Source organism: Bos mutus, chromosome 16, assembly GCF_027580195.1.
Source record: "Bos mutus isolate GX-2022 chromosome 16, NWIPB_WYAK_1.1, whole genome shotgun sequence".
NCBI lineage: Eukaryota > Metazoa > Chordata > Mammalia > Artiodactyla > Bovidae > Bos > Bos mutus.
Window position 1 is genome coordinate 65,885,291 of NC_091632.1, and position 16,115 is coordinate 65,901,405.

Here is a 16,115-nt window from a genome sequence, read left to right on the forward strand (position 1 = left end):
GACTTAATACGCCTGCACACCTCAGTTACCTACTCTATAAAGTTAGGATAATGATATTATCTACATCGAAGGATGAAAGAAAATAATCCTTTTAAAATGCTTAGCCCTCTTTTGTGGTAAAGTGCAACACTTTCTGTTTATAGATGGAGAAACTGAGGCTGTAAATCATGAGCTCACCTAAGACCACTTGGCCAAGAATAGAATTCACGTTTCCTGGCTTTCCGGCTATTATACTAACCACTAATCTATGCTTCTTCCCTACATCTAGCCCATAACATTCCTGTTCTTGATTAAAGTGAGGGAAGGATTTAAGAAAATAATGGTAAGAAATAACCTCATAAGGATTAATGTAATCTACAGCATCTCATCCTTGAAGCTGATCATATTTGAAAGAAAAAAACACTATGTTTTTAGTCAGTGTCTCCCCACAGCTAAAATGATTGGGTTTTAAAAATATAAATTTTACATTGCTGGGAAAATTGGCAAGTTTTTTAAAAATAATCATTTTTCATGACTCTGTGGAGTCTTGTAGGCTTCTGAAACTATCCGCAGACATTTTAAACTGGCTCTGAGCCTTGGGCAGAATAAGGCAGAAAAATGTTTACAGTTGATAGCTGTGAATGTATGCTGGAGTATTTTGCCTTAAGCAATACAGAAACTCCTGGGATAAAGCAAAAAGCACATTTTCAAAGTGAAACAGACTGAAGAAAGTAGCCAGAACTATTACATGTTAAGGTTAAAAACCATTTATAAGGCTGGATTAAAAAAATAGATGAGAAATCTTTATGCTTCTATTAATAATGAGTTGTGTCTACATTCACAAATTAGTTTTGCAAATTAATATTTGAAGTTGTCTAAATAACTGATTATGAATATTTTGAGAAGGAAAAAAAAAGTTGATTTCACCAGTTATTTGAGTGCTTTTGACATCCAATTCCCCCAGCAAGCAAACAAAATGGTTCGTGTATTAATGTATAGGCAGAGTATAATTCAGCTCCCTCTAGCTTGTGAATTTCATTCTACAGATGGAATTCCCTTCCACCCAAAAATAAATACTCAATAAGCACAGGGCCGTGGCTCGCGTCCACAGTGCAATAAGGCTGCTAACTTAGTTTGATTACTAGCTATAGCCCAGTGGTTCTGGGGTATTTCTGTTCACCCAATGACAACAGTATTGAGATGGCTACAGCAGGAGCGGTTGTTTTTTTTTTCTTTTAGGAGTGGTTTTTCTTCGTTTTGTTTTGGGTTTTTTTTTTTCCAACACCAAGAAGCAAAGCCTTTTGGGCACATTAGCACTATTTTCAGCAAGTAATGCAAAATGGGAAATAATTGGGTTGACGAGCTCCTGGGATATTAGTGGTGCTTCGGGCAGGAAAGCAGGCATTGGAAAATAAATGACAAATTAGTCTGCTTAATCTTTTTATTGTGAATCAGATGCCATGGCAGAGGTTCATAATACATTAATAAACACCAGTTAATGCAACTCACACATTATTCCTCAAATTCACAAGAGTGGTAAGAATCCTCTCCCCAGGGAGTGAGCATGTTCAGTGAGTGATTTCATCCTGTGCAAGCAGGATGTCCTGGTATAAACCCAGGTGTACAGCAATAACAACGATTTATGTAGAGTGCTTCAGCATCGATGGGCAGTTTCATGCATATCCACCTGTGTGAGCTTCACTATGACATCCCTGAGAGGTGCAAGCCTTCCTGATTCCCCATGTTACAGACAAGGTGCCCGGGAACTTAATGTTGATTAGGCGAAGATTTTGACCTTGATTTTCTGATTTCAAAGTAATATTCAATGTCTTCTTTGGGTTTTTAATTATTGTTTATTTTGTGAGTTAAAATTGGATGACACTTATTTATTTATTTTTCTTACCACCTAAGTGATTTCTTTGTTTGAATTTTATTTTATATTGCTGTACAGTTGATTAACAATGTTATGTTAGTTTCAGGCGTACAGCAAAATGATTCAGTTTTATATATATATATATATGTATGTATGTATACACACACACACATGCATATATATGTACATACAGCAATATATATATTGCTTCAGTATTCTGGCCTGGAGAATTCCCTGGACTATACCGTCCAGGAGACGCAAAGAGTTGGAGACGACTGAGTGACTTTCACTTTCACTTTCTTTCATATATGTACAGCAAAGTGATTCAGTTTTATATACACACATACACACACACACACACACACACATATATATATATGAGGAGGGCATGGCAGTCTACTCCAGTATTCTTGTCTGGAGAATTCCATGGACAGAGGAGCCTGGTGGGCTATAGTCCATGGAGTCACAAAGAGTTGGACACAGCTGAAGCAACTTAGCACAGATGCACACGCACACACACACACACACACACACACATATATATATATTCTTTTTCAAATTCTTTTCCCATTTAGGTTGTTATAATCTATAATGGGAAAGAGTTTGAAAAATAAATATATAGAAAGCTATGTAGAGATAGATATATATGTATTACAATCACTTTTCTGTATGCCTGAAACTAACACAACATTGTAAATCCACTATACTTGAATAAAAATTTGTTTTTGTAAGGAGAAAAAAGAAACTCATGTTCCTGCTGCTCCATATATGTAGATTTAAAATTGGTAGTATAACTTTAGTGTTAGTTGCTCAGTTCTGTCCAGCTCTTTGCAGTCCCACTGACTGTAGCCCACCAGGCTCCTCTGTCCATGGAATTTTCCAGGCAAGAATACTAGAGTGGGTTGCCATTCCCTTCTCCAGGGGGTCTTCCTGACCCAGGGATTGAACCCAAGCCTCTTGCATTGCAGGCAGACTCTTTACTTTCTGAGCCACCAAGGAAGCCCTAGTATAACATTGCATAATATAAATTCCAGTGTCCTCTGAGTTGTTGTGTTCCCACATCCATTTTAACAAAAGTTTTATAACATTGCAAGTATAACTAGATTCCGAAATATTACCAAGTTCATGATATTACTAAGGCTGCGTTACATGTCCCTCAGCACCGATGACATAAAGGAGTCTCGTGACATTTTTCCTGTGGAAACTCTGAGACATGATCACAGCTGAGCCAGTGTGTGTCCCCAAGTATCACTAACCAGGCTTGTCAAGATCACTTGTCTAGGTGCTCTGACTTGCAGCTGATCATATCATGTGTTTAACAAATAGCAGCTTCTGATTCCTGGGATTTCCACTTTAGCATCTCCAGAACATGAGTCAGCTGTCGCAGCTCACGGGATGTGTTAGTGACTGGGCATCACTACAATAAACCTCTCCAAGTTCACTTGGCTTCCCCTGAAGCTCATACTTCACAATGCTTAGACTTAACTGTTCAGCTGCACAGCGCTCTTTCATCCTAGTTAACATGACGTATTGTAATTATTCTAATACCTGTTATGAGAGGGATATTTTTGTCTACTGAGTCCCTTCTGTCCTCATTTATATCAACCCTGTCCTCAGTGCTAGATGCATGGGAAAGAGGCACTAAATTTGTGTTTGTCAGTTGGCCAGAGAGGCGTTGGCTAACCATGTCCATCATCTGTTCACTAGAGCTCCGACCCTGCCGTCAGTTAGGATATGATCAAAAGAGTTAGAAAAGAGGATATCCAGCCAATGTCATGGAAGAGAGGGGAGCACAATTTTTAAAAATGTTCAAGGGATCCAGACTTTTGGAATTGGACTTCTCTTTGAATCAGAATTATCGATATGTATTTCTAAGAAAGAAAATCTGATTGCTAATGAGAAGACAAATCATAATACATAGTGAAAAATGCCCAAAGCAAACGTCTCTCTCCCTGTCTCATAGCATCTCTGGATGCTCTAGTTACGTGGTCAGACATGGGCAGCTATCGCTTTTGCTTTATTTGTTATGCAGTCTACTGTGTGAACAAACAGCTCTGCAGAAATTGGAGGCCAATGTCTCCGCCCTCAAATAAGTGAAACAAACATTATCCATGCAATAATTCTGCCAACATCAACTTTTCTTCATAATTTGGTTTCTGCAGAGCACTTCAATATGTCAAATATGTTCCCATTCTTTATAAATGAACTTTAAAGAAACGTGTTAAAACATAGGTACGTATCATAAAGCATCTGGATTTAGTTTCTTTCTATAGTGACTCTCTTAAACACACATATAAGTCGTCAGTTTGGTTGTTTCAGTCTCTTCTCCTGACAGTGGACCTCAGAGACTTCCAGGGTAATTATGCCGCCTACCTTTCTAAGGACAGTCTGCGACTGTTTTCACTAAATAACCTGTGATCATGTAATGGATAAACAGTATTACCTCTGTTTTAATGACCCCCTGATTTTACAGTGGCCGGCAGTGTGCCAGAGTCAGCTCCTTGGAATCTGTTTTTTGTTCTACCTTCCTCAGTACTACGACAAAAACTATTTACGTTTTGCTCGAATAGCTTAAACACCATTTTAGAAGACTTTAGATTGCTTTTGAACATATTTGAATGCATCTTTAGCCATCACTGGGCTTAAAATGGAAACCCTTTTTTCAGCTTATCTGTATTAAACACCTGTAAAAATCAATGGTACTGTATTTTTTTTCCTTATAATGCTCTGTTCCTTTAACTAATGCCAGAAATAATGCACAATTTATTCTAGCGTGTTCTCTTCCCTTTGCCTGATGTTCTCCGGGAGTAAGTGGCATACCGTACGAGGACTCACTTCTGCTGACTTAATAGTAAAATTGCCAGGTTGATGTTGAAATGCAACCAATTGGAGCCTAATCCTCAAGAAGAAATTTGCTGTCTCTCCTACTGATTATCATCCATCTTCTTCCATAATGAATATGCAGAAAGTTTATTTTATTTTTTGCAAGTGCACCTACTTACAGAAATGACCAATAGGAGAGTTTAGAGTTAACCAGTGATGGGTTTTTCTTGAGCATTGTTATTTTTTCCTAAAATCAGAAGTCATTACATTTATATTGAAAATATTGAGTGGTTTGTATGAGCTTTATGCCAAACTAAGATTAGTGTGCTCTAGCCCATTACGAATGTGGAAGATTGACCATTTTCTATGAGTTAGAGTAAAAAATATGATAATAATGTCTTATCATAAAAAGAGATAACAACTAAATGAAATATTTATATTATCTTATTTTGTTTGATAGGTTTCGTCTTCTCCCATACCAAACCCTTTCCAAAGAGCTACTATAGCTTCTTGTTTAAAAAAAAACAAAAACAAAAAAACCTTTGTAGAATTCACATTCTCCATATATGTGTGAACACATCCAGTTGTCCGGTATTTGATGCATCTTTTAAAATTTTTTTAATTTACTTTATTTATAATTGTTTTTGACTGTACTGGGTCTTCGATGCTCCGAAGACTTTTCTCTAGTTGCAGCGATCAGAGGCTACTCTCTAGTTTCGGAGCGCAGGTTTCCCATTGTGGTGGCTTCCCTTGCTGCCAGGCACGAGCTCTAGGGTGCATGGGCTGCAGTAGCTGCGGCTCCTGGGCTCTAGAGCACAGGCTCAATAGTTGGGGTGCACGAACTTAGCTGCTCCGCGGCATGTGGGATTTTCCCCACCTAGGAATCGAACCTGTGTCTCCTGCATTGACAGGAAGACTCTTTACTATTGAAGAAGCCCTATTTGATGCATCTTACCTCTCTTTGGGCTTCTCTGGTGGCTCAGATGGTAAAGCGTCTGCCTGCAATCCGGGAGACCTGGGTTCAATCCCTGGGTCGGGAAGATCCCCTGGAGAAGGCAATGGCAATCCACTCCAGCAGTCTTGCCTGGAAAATCCCATGGACAGAGGAGCCTGATAGGCTACAAGGCTACGGTCCATGGGGTCGCAAAGAGTCGGACACGACTGAGTGACTTCACTTTCACTTTACCTCCCTTTAGTTTCTGAAATTTGCTTAGCTTCTCAACACAAAGCTCAGTGATCTCCTGTTTTGATCAGGGCTGTGCATAAAGGCAGGTTACATTTTAGTTTCAACGTGCCTCTCCTATTTGTTGCCAAGCATTGCTTTTTGGAAAGTGGGCTAATTCTTAAGCAAAAATACTTACATATATACAGGTATATATGTGATCTATTACATCTACTACTGACCCACATTGTGTATGACACCTTGTCGCTTATCAACCACATTTTGAGGCTTTCCCAAACCTGTGTCTCTAAGGTTCTGTCTCTTCCCTCAAGTTCTATCTTGCCTTCTTCCCAAACTTTACTTTTCCTTTGAGGCTTAACATATAATAGGAACACTGACACGTGCGCCACCACAACATCACGTAAGGATTGTTTTATTTTATTTATTTAAATTTTTTTACTGTGATACTCACTTTATTGTGGTGATCTTGAACTGAACTGCCACATCTCTGAGATCTGCTTGTTCTTTAAGGCCTAGTGCTATTTTCAGGCTCCAAGAGGACTAGAGAAAAGCCAAGCACACTGTCTTAGGCTCCAGCCGAAACTTTTTAAAAAAACATTTTATTTATTAAGCTGTTGTTAGGTTTACAATATTGAGGATTGTTCCATAATACTGACATTTGGAACATAGGTGAGCAGACTGTAGCCAGGAGTAAGAAGGGGTAAAAATGGGAAAGGGAAAGCAAATGAGGTGTTGCTGCTCGTGCACCAGGGCATCGAGGCAGGTCTTGAAGCATCTTTGCAAGTTTGCAGAAGGGACACCAGCTCTGATGGTCTGAATGTGGTGGGTGGGTGGCTGGGCTCCGCTGCTGCTCTATTTTCACAGCCACCAGTCTCAGAAAAGATTCTAAGAGTCTGCAGGAACAGCATTCAGACATGTAACTGGTCCCACCCTTTCATGTGAACAGAACTGGTCCTCTCTTTTCCTCCATCCCTCTCTCTCTCTCCTTCATTTCCACCACTCATTGGATTAAAGTTAGAGAAAAGACAGATTTGAGGCTTTCCGAATGTTTCCGGACGTAAAGAGATGTTTCGCTCTGTGAAGAGTGATGGAGGCAAGCTGAGTGTTTGGCTGACATGTCAACGGCACTTCAGTGGGAGCTGCTTCTCCACACCCCACTCCATCACGGTGCTGCCTCCAGCCTCCAGAGTTCTGGTCTACTTTCCAGGGAGCGGGCCCACAGTCCCTTGGACTTTGATGCTCTATTCCTTGCTGAATCTGCTGCCCAAAACCCTGTTTTTGGTTTAGCACTTGTTTTCTGCAGGAGGTGATCAGGTTTGTTGAAAGCCCAAAGCAAACATTTCTGAAGAATTTTAGCGTTTAATGATAAAAGAAAAAAAAATGCCCTACTTTTCTGAAAACATTGATTTGTTTTAAACTTGTCTCAAATTTCAAGAAAACATGTCGGGTGCAGAACAAAAATGTGGCTATTGCCCTGCTTTCCTTAAATCCCTCATTTTCAAGAATTCAAATGATAGAAAGGTAAATCTCCATACTACTTTGCAGCAGATGGTTGTTACTGACCCTAATCCATGGTGTTCTGTCTTCTGTGTGTTTATTTTTTACTGAAGTGTAGTTGCTGCACAATATATGTAAGTTTGTTGTTGTTTGGTTGCTCAGTGCTATCCAGTGCTTTGCGACCCCATAGACTATAGTCCCCCGTGCTCCCCCATCCATAGGTTTTCCCAGGCAAGAATACTGCAGTGGGTTGCTCTTTCCTTCTCTAGGGGATCTTCCTGACCCAGGGATCAAATCCGAGTCTCCTGCTTGGCAGGGAGATTCTTTATCACTGAGCCACCCAGGAAGCCCATATGTAAGTTATGGGTGTACAATATAGAGATTCACAGTGTTTAAAGGTTATACTCCATGTAGTTACTATGAAATATTGGCTCTATTTCCCATGTTGTACAATATATCCTTGTGGCTTATTTTTTACATAACAGTTTGTAACTTTTATTCCCTTATCCCTATATTGCTCCCCCTCCCCTCTCCCCAGTGGTAATCACTCGTTTATTTTCTATATCAGTGAATCTGGGGTTTTTTTTTGTTGTTGTTATATTCACTCGGAGAAGGCAATGGCACCCCACTCCAGTACTCTTGCCCGGAAAATCCCACGGACGGAGGAGCCTGGTGGGCTGCAGTCCATGGGGTCGCTAAGAGTCAGACACGACTGAGCGACTTCCCTTTCACTTTTCACTTTCATGTATTGGAGAAGGAAATGGCAGCCCACTCTGGTGTTGTTGCCTGGAGAATCCCAGGGACAGGGGAGCCTGGTGGGCTGCCATCTATCGGGTCACACAGAGTCGGACACGACTGAAATGACTTAGCATAGCATAGCATAGTATTCCATTGTATATACATACATGGTGCTCTGTTTTTAATGATGATAACCAGAGGTCTTTTTTTTTCTTTTACATTTATTTAAAAAAGCAGACCCTTATTCTATTGAGATATTGCATTAAAATTTTAAAACTACCACAGAAATACCAAGCAGCCTGTGTAGTCAGAAGGACTAGAATTGTAGAGTCAATGTTAGTTCCAAAGCCTTGGCTTAGTTAATGGTCTTTTCTAAGTCTTCTTAACTTATCATTAACATTTAGAAAATGGTATAGTTAAAAAAAGTAGTACTCATCCTGCAGGGTCCTTGTGAGAATTTAATAAGGTAATACATGAATTTAGCACAGCACCCTGTACGTATATATGTAAGCCAGCACAGCACAGCAACTGTCAGCCACTTAACAGTTTCTTCTCTTGCCCCTCTTCCTCCTTATTTTTAACTACTTTCCTTGCAATTTGAGGGAAAAAATAGGGGAAAAAAATCCTTTGGCAGAATCAGATGAGATGTAACTTGGTATTGTAATAATGTGAGGCACTGGGGAATGGTTAGGATGGGACTAGGGCTGGTAAATATTACAAGCAAACTGTCTGTTGGACTTTTGTTACCAATGCTTAGTCTCCAAATTGTCCATTTTGGTTTCACGGATGATATATAATCAAGACTCATTTAGGTTTCTCGTTCAGAAGGGACCTGTTTTTAGACCTCACTTTATAAGGACTTTGTGTCATCCTCTTAAATGACCAGAGCCCAGATGCTGTGACCCCTCACATTATCTGTGAGCCATGCATTCACTTTAGAGCAATAATAGCACCCAAACATCAGGAATTCTGTTTTCTTATTCACAGGGATCCAAGAACTTTTAGAGGATGTTTGCACATTTCTCTCAATTCCCCCAAAGAGGTTCATCCCTGAAAGGAATCACATTTCAGTGGTCAGAGTCAGTGTAGGGAAAATTCCACTTGGAGAGATGTTAGGAGGGGGCATTTCTATAAGATTTCATTCAACGCTAGGGTTCTGTAACCTTTTTTTTTTAATTGGCGTATAGTTACTTTACAAGGGGGCTTCCCTAGTTGCTCAAATGGTAAAGAATCTGCCTGCGATGCAGAAGACCTGGGTTCAATCCCTGATTCAGGAAGATCCTCTGGACAAAGGAATGGCAACCCACTCCAGTATTCTTGCCTGGAGAATCCCATGGACGGAGAAGCCTGGCAGGCTATAGTCCATGGGTCACAAGAAGTCGGACACGACTGAGCGACTAACACTTTCATTACTTTACAATGTTGCATTAGTTCCTGCTGTACGGTGTCGTGAATCAGCTATATGTTTACATTTATCCCCTCTTTTTTGAGTTTCCTTCCCACTTAGGTCACCACAGAGCATTGAGTAGAGTTCCCTATGCTATACAGCAGGTTCTCATCAGTTAGTAGTGTGTATACTCCTGGAGGAGAAGGCAATGGCACCCCACTCCAGTACTCTTGCCTGGAGAATCCCATGAATGGAGGAGCCTGGTGGGCTGCAGTCCATGGGGTCGCGAACAGTCAGACATGACTGAGCGACTTCACTTTCACTTTTCACTTTTGTGCATTGGAGAAGGAAATGGCAACCCACTCCAGTGTTCTTGCCTGGAGAATCCCAGGGACGGGGGAGCCTGGTGGGCTGCCGTCTATGGGGTCGCACAGAGTCGGACACGACTGAAGTGACTTAGCAGCAGCAGCAGCATACACCTAGAGGAGGGCATGGCAACCCACTCTAGTCTTCTTGCCTGGAGAATCTCAGAAACAGAGGAGCATGATGGGCTACAGTCTATGGGGTCACAAAGAGTCAGACACAACTGAGACAGATCACGCACACACACATGGTGTGGATGTGTCAATCCCAACCTCCCAATTCATCCACTCCCCTCCTTCCACTTTGGCATCCATACATTTGTTCTCTGCATCTGTGTCTCTATTTCTGCTTTGCAGATTAGATCATCTAAACCTTTTTTCTAGGTTCCGCATGCATTTTTAATATATGATATCTGTTTTTTCTCTCTGACTTACTTTGCTCTGTATGACAGACTCTGATAAGTCTGTCAGTCTCCCACGTATCTTCAGTAGGGTTTTGTAACCTCTTGAGTCCAGAGAAGGAATTTGGCAAGCATACCAGAAACTCTATGCACAGCTATGAAATTAGTCAAAATTAGTTAATTTCTTTTCATGTCCATATTGGGGTTAGTACCACTGCTTTCGTACCTCAAAAAGCTTTAGTGATGTGTGTGTGTACAGTTGCTCACTCATGTCCAACTCTTTGTGGCCCCATGGTCTGTAGCCCACCAGGCTCCTCTGTCCATGGGGTTTTCCAGGCAAGGATACTGGAATGAGTTTTCATTTCCTTCTCCAGATTAGTGATGGTTAGCTATTGTTAATGAGTCAGACTTCTCAGGTAGCATCCTCATTTGGTTCTGTCTCCCCCATCCAACATTTTGAAAACTAGAATCTCAATCCAGAATAAACTTTTAAACTGGCAGAAGAAGAGAAGCTGTCTCAGAGGGTGAAGAATTGATCAGCAACACACTTTCTTCTCCAGTTTAGCTGATTCACGGGTCCTTTCTGTCCACTGTCTGCACCCCAAGGTTCCTGACTCTACATTGCAAAAATGAGAAACCCAAACCCCAGAAGAAAAAGCACTACCTCCCGTCCATTTAATGTTTTTTTAATATTACATTTAAATAGTATTTTAATGATGTTAGAAACAGGAAAAAAATTGTTAAAAAATGGAAACTAATTAGTATGGAGAATCCAATTTGCAAAGTAAACTTAGTATTTCTAATAGCAAGGTGTTGTATTTTGTGGGATTTTGGGAGATGGGGGCACTGGGACTTTGTTGCTGCACACATGCTTTCTTAGTTGCAGAGAACAGGAGCTGCTCTTCATACTCTTCGTTGTGGTGTGCGGGCTTCTTATTTCGGTGGCTTTTGTTGTGGAACACAGACTCTAGGCACTTGGCCTTCAGCAGTTGCAGCTCCTGGACTCTAGAACTCGGGCTCAACGGTTATGACTCATGGGCTTAGTTGCTCTGCAACATGTGGGATCCTCCTGGCCCAAGGACACTACCTGTGTCCCCTACATTGGCAGGTGGCTTCTTATCCACTGTGCTACCAGGGAAGTCTTTTATTTTGTTTTGTTTTGCCCTCTGAGGATCCTTCTAATAGGACTGTAAGATTAGAACTAAATCCCAAGAAAAAGCAAAGGAAAGAGTTGGCAGACCCTTACAAGATGGCAGCACATTTCTCATCAAAAACTGTGGGATCTTCAAGAGAGGACCCCCTGCTTTTGCATGTCAAACAATGCCATCTTTCGGCAGTGGGACAATTGTATTCGAATTCTGGGAACTTGAACTTGATCTCCATACCAGAAGCTAGTGACCCATGGGCCTGTCAAACCATGATGCCTCAGGGCTGCTGTGAACGTGATTGTTCATTGTCAGTTACTGATTATAGCTCCCTCCAGAATGCATTCAGGCTTGAGAAGTACAGAATCAGTTCCTTAATCAAGAAGATGGAATTGCCAGGCTCCCCCAGATGAGAGGAAGCTGCAGATGAGTTTTGGAGTCCTAGCTCATGGATAGGATGCCTTTACAAACCCACAGGTGCCTGCTATACATCCCCTCTCTGTCATAGTGTGGTAAAGGCAATAACATCATTTGATGATGGGTTTATTCTTTCCAAATATCAAGATTGAAATAGAAAGATGACACCTGAGTGGCATTCCCAGGTCAGCCAAGCACTGTCCAGTCCTCATAAGATGCGCAAACGCAAGCGAAGCTCCAAAGAAGTCTGTTAGGGGATTTATTTCGTGGGACTTGGTATTTCTTACATTTGAGTTTTACCCGATAGTTAATTAAAATCCACGAGTAATATAATAACACTGGGGCAGGACTGGAGCGAGGTGAATGGCATTGCAGTTTGCACGTGGCCCTGACCTTGCAAGCTGAGTATTCATCTGAAGTAGGGGAATTCAAATTTCCTATTCTTTTGCATTGTCATGCCTCGCGTTGATAAGCGCAGAGAAATGTAAATAAAAAAGACCTATTTCAAAACCTTCCGTACAACCTTTTTGTTTTATGACAAAAGACAGTTAATTAACATACTAGCAGTAAGCAGCCTTCCCAAACTCATGCTAATTATGTATTCTGTTGACCGTGACTCTAGTCATAAGGTAATTGGCTCCCAGCAACATGACATTTCAAATCATCTCTTGAAATTACATCAAAAAGCCAGCCTGTTTTGTTTTGATAGGGGAACAATCAATTTGATAAGTGGTAACACAGCTCATTGTTTCACATTAATTAGACTAATTGCTGCATGTTAGCCTCTGAAACAGACAGAACTTGGAGAAGACAAAGGCTGCGGCCTTTAGCATGCAGTGCATGCGACGGTTCCACTTGCTTGCACAGACTGTAGGCAGAAAGCAGAGCTGTTAGGAAGGCTGCCTTGCGGGAGGCTGGGTGTTAACAGTGGTTTGATGTGTTATGCTTAATACACTGGCTTTCAATTATAGCATCCAGGTTCCAAGTCCCACAGAGGAATGAAGAACTGTTTCTCAGCTAACCAGGTTTGGGTTAGATGCAGCGTAACAGCCTTCTCTCCTACAAGACTCAGACATCCTTCTGTCCCGTCCCTGCCAGGGAGGTCCAACCAGCCCCCCTTTGTAGTAGTCTGGGCATCCATGCCTTTAAAAATCAGACTGAAACAAAACAAAGCCAAAACCAAACCAGAGACCAAAAGAAAAAGAAGATTTTCTTTTTTCCCCACTTACAAAACAGTATTTTAACCTGCAGAGAGAGATTCAGCCAACTGTTATTGTGGAAACCTAACACTCGAGCCTGCAAATGCCTTTCAGTTTGACAAACTGTACCTTGGTTTCTCGTGAAGATCACCCGTTTGGCCAAATCGGACCATGTGATCATTAAGACAACAGCACATGTCAATCTCAATTGGCAACAGAGAGAATTTGACTTGTGACCTGCCTGGACCTCTGGTGCTCACATAGGTTGATGAGATCATGTTACTGGGCGTCTGATGCAATGGAACAGGACTCCTTTCCAAGGGAAGAGGCATCCAGGACTTGAACAACCCAGATGCACTGCCTCTGTCACGCTGACACTATCTGCTTATCCACACACAACTTTCAAAAATTGCTAGCTAACTAAACAAATGTGCACCATGACTGCCTGTTGTTTGTGTACCTATGCGTGTCTCTACGGTTTTTATAGGTGAAGTGGGAAATTCGTATAAATATTTCATCCGGCAGTTGCATATCATCAGATTCAAAGCGGTGAGATGGTAAATCATCTTGTTGGCTTTGGGCTGCATTTGACCTAAGAGACAAAGTCTCAAACAACAGCAGACTCTGCTACCAACTCCCATGGCTCCTTGCAAAGAGTAGTTTTCACAGGTTCACGGTGTGGAAAAGACTTTTCTGTTTCTCACTAATTTCTTCAGCTTTACCAAGAGTGGTGTTGTCTTTGAACAGGACGGACAGCCTATAAACATAACAGGTTGTTTTTTTTTTTTTTTTCTTAAGATACACGGCTGCATCACACACCCCCAAATTGTAAGTACAACATTCCTCCATTTGTAAATGCTTACGGGCTTTCATTGAAATGACAGAGGGAATTATGATAGTGATATTCGAACCTGGCTTGGAAAATGAATTTGAAACATTTAAACGCCAATGATTTGCTTCTTTGTCTGAAGGCTTCTGGGACAGGGAAGGTGGGGGGTCGGGGGGTGGAAGGAAGCTGCAGACATTGGTACCCAAGGAGAGCGTTTCAGTTCTTTTTCTCACGCCCTAAAAGGAATGATCCTTTGGCAGAAACTTCAAAGCACAAATTTGTGCAGCAGGTTTAATTTGGTCATTTAAAAAAAAAAAATAGTGTGTGGGGTAGCAGAGGCAAGCAATTAAATGACTGCTCCTACAAGTTAATACATCTTCAACAGCCTTTTAAAAAGGTACAAGGATTTGCTATTTAAGTGCCCTAATGTGCTGTTTTCCCTGTAAAATCCCAGGGTTTATTCTGATGGTAAATGATGGAGAAAAAAAAAAAAAAAAGAACACCACCAAGATTGAAGCCCCTTAACATTCAGTTTAAGTGCTGGTTCCACTCGCCTGAGCACACGTTGGAAGCAGCTTTGTTAGGATTCCAGCCGGCACCCTGGCTGTCACCACCGGTCCTTGTACAGTCAAGCCCCACTCCACGCAGAGCAAATCTTTGCTCAGTTAAGCGAGCGTCAGTCACCGGTGAGCTTGGCTGCCGGCCCAGGGCTGTTAGACCCGTCCCTGCTACACCTGAGTGAGATATTGACAGGACATTGCTACCCAAACAACAGAGTTGAGGCACGGGATAAAAAAATAAATTAATTAAATTGTCATGGGGCTGACAGAATAATTTTGAAAATGCCACTTACACATCCACTGTACAAGCCGAACAGAGAAACTACTGCTTTGCTTGCAGCGACGCAGTGTCTCCTTTGGTGGGTTGCTTTTTTTCTTTCTTTCCTTCTCAGGATGTGGATTTGGAACTGGGGGTAGGGGGCGGCGTGCGGGGACGTGAGAAGGGGGAGAAAGGGACCAGTTGATGATTTACCTTGTTGAACCTTTTGGCCAGTTATACTTGTGAGATTTGCATAAGGCCTGCTATCTACTGAACAAAAGCTCCCCCAAACCAAGACACTGTGGAATAAAGTGACAAGGCTTGGGAAAGTAGGGAGAAAATTCTGACAGTGGGTACTTTTGCTGAGGAGAAAAATAAGGATCAGAGAAAATCAGAGACAGAGGAAGAAAAAAAAAGATATAAAGTAAGAATAGTTTTTAAATAGGAATGGCTGGCAGAGCTATTAATCACACAGAACTCTGAGCTACAGGGTGTTGTGGAGGCCTCCCAGAACCAAAGGACAGAGGCTCCACAGAAAGCCCTGAACACACCATCAAAAGCCCCCCACTTGCCCCAATGTGCAAGAGATGACCTGTTCAAGTAAGCTAAAAAGTCGATATAAAAATCTAAGGAGTTTTAGCAAACATTTAGTCTTTGGTTTTCACTGTTGAATTAATGGTCTGTTGTGGTCATTGTCTCAGGAAGGCGGACCCCTTCCAGGGCCTGAAACTGTGCTCTTGTCTAACACTCAGAAATGAATTGTCTGAGGAGACACATGTGCTGACAAAGCAAGAGATTTTATTGGGAAAGGGCACCCGGGTGGAGAGCAGTAGGGTAAGGGAACCCAGGAGAACTGCTCTGCCGCGTGGCTCGTGGTCTCGGGTTTTATGGTGATGGGATTAGTTTCCAGGTGGTCTTTGGCCAATTATTCTAATTCAGAGTCTTTCCTGGTGGCGCACGCATCGCTCAGCCAAGATGGATGCTGGCAAGAGGGATTCTGGGAAGTGGACGGACATGCGGTGTCTCCTTTCGACCTTTCCGGACTCTTCCTGTTGATGGTGGCTTATTAGTTCCATATTCCTTATCAGGATCTCCTGTCATAAAACAACTCATGCCAATGGTTACTATGGTGCCTGGCCAGGATGGGCGGTTTCAATCAGTGTGCTTCCCCTAACAGTCATGGCAGTTCTTACTCTCATCCTAAGTGGAAAAAGTGAATTTCATTGATGGCAATAGATGATTCAGGTCCTTCTGAAGCTTTGGAGGGAGGCGGAGGAGGGAGGGGGAGGGGTGAGCACGCTGATGAACCTGAACCCTCTAGCAAGGCTTTGTTTCATGAAACTCTTAATTGGAGGTTTGCTGGGAGAAGTCAGAAATTACTGTAGGTTCTGAAGATTTAATAACTTCTTTTAAAATAGATTCAGGGTGGGACGAATTGAGAGAGTAGCATTGACATATATACA

At 41.8% G+C, this 16,115-nt stretch overlaps 1 protein-coding gene across 6 annotated transcripts in view; it reads left to right on the top strand.

Moving 5' to 3' along the window:
* The window catches only part of ESRRG (estrogen related receptor gamma), a 693,205-nt gene that overhangs the window by 340,007 nt on the left and 337,083 nt on the right, over positions 1 to 16,115 (top strand). For 2 of the 6 annotated variants that reach the window (XM_070385515.1, XM_070385518.1), the window contains one exon: positions 13,803 to 13,832. The exons of the other annotated variants lie outside the window; for them this stretch is intronic. The gene's annotated coding sequence lies outside the window, so the exon portion shown is untranslated. The remainder of the gene's footprint in view (positions 1 to 13,802; positions 13,833 to 16,115) is intronic. 6 annotated transcript variants of the gene reach the window in all.